Source organism: Cyprinodon variegatus, unplaced genomic scaffold, assembly GCF_000732505.1.
Source record: "Cyprinodon variegatus isolate N-32 unplaced genomic scaffold, C_variegatus-1.0 Scaffold1231, whole genome shotgun sequence".
Lineage (NCBI taxonomy): Eukaryota > Metazoa > Chordata > Actinopteri > Cyprinodontiformes > Cyprinodontidae > Cyprinodon > Cyprinodon variegatus.
In genome coordinates, this window is record NW_015151684.1 from 150574 (window position 1) to 151443 (window position 870).

An 870-nucleotide genomic window follows, 5' to 3' on the forward strand; every position below is an offset into this window, starting at 1 on the left:
ATTGGTTTGTGTGCTTGAACCATCAGCCAGTTTAGGCACAGGAGAGGGTAGTGATGCTGAGGGAAATTAAGGCATCACAGCTTCCAGGTAAGATCCATCGAGAGTGGACCTCAAGCCTTCAGAGTCAGAGTGAGGGTGACGCTAATATGACGGCAGCAGCCCCGGTAGAAAACACAATAAACTTTATAACACCTATTAAAGAATGCAGCACCACATCATTACCACAAAGTTGACTGCGGTACTACCGACACTAATAACAATTAGCTTTGGGTCATCATCTGGAACAGCGACAATCTACGCTTTAAGCTCCAAATCAGCCTCCAGTTTGTTACTGCACATCTTTAACATTTCTCCTTCCTCAGCATCCTCTCTGATGGGATGTTTGAGCTGAAAGTGGAAGCAATGGATCACCATCAGCAGGTTTTTAATAACGTCCAGAGAGAATGCTAAGTAGGCTAAGTGCCCACCCTTCTTCTTTATGCGTGATCAGGACGCCCCCCTCGGCGTGGATGTGCTCAGGCCTGACTGGAATTTCCCCTGACTCTGATAGCTCCCACTCTGTCCAGATTGAGTGAGGACCACCACATGCTGATTTTAATAGCTCCACACTGGCCAGCAAGGCACTGGTTGAAGGAGATATATCAGCTCCAAAGAGGTCAGCTATGGCAACTCCTGATATGGGGGGAAATGGTGTCTCAGGCAGTGGGGACAGTGTTTCACCCACATCCAGAACAATTAAAGCTATGGGCCTGGCCTATAATGGAAGCTCAACAGAGCACCTTGTTGTGTTCTCTGATGTGTACAGTGTGTACATAAATCGACATAAGCTAACTTGTTGAGCTCCTTCTTTATTCGGCAGGTATTCAGAAT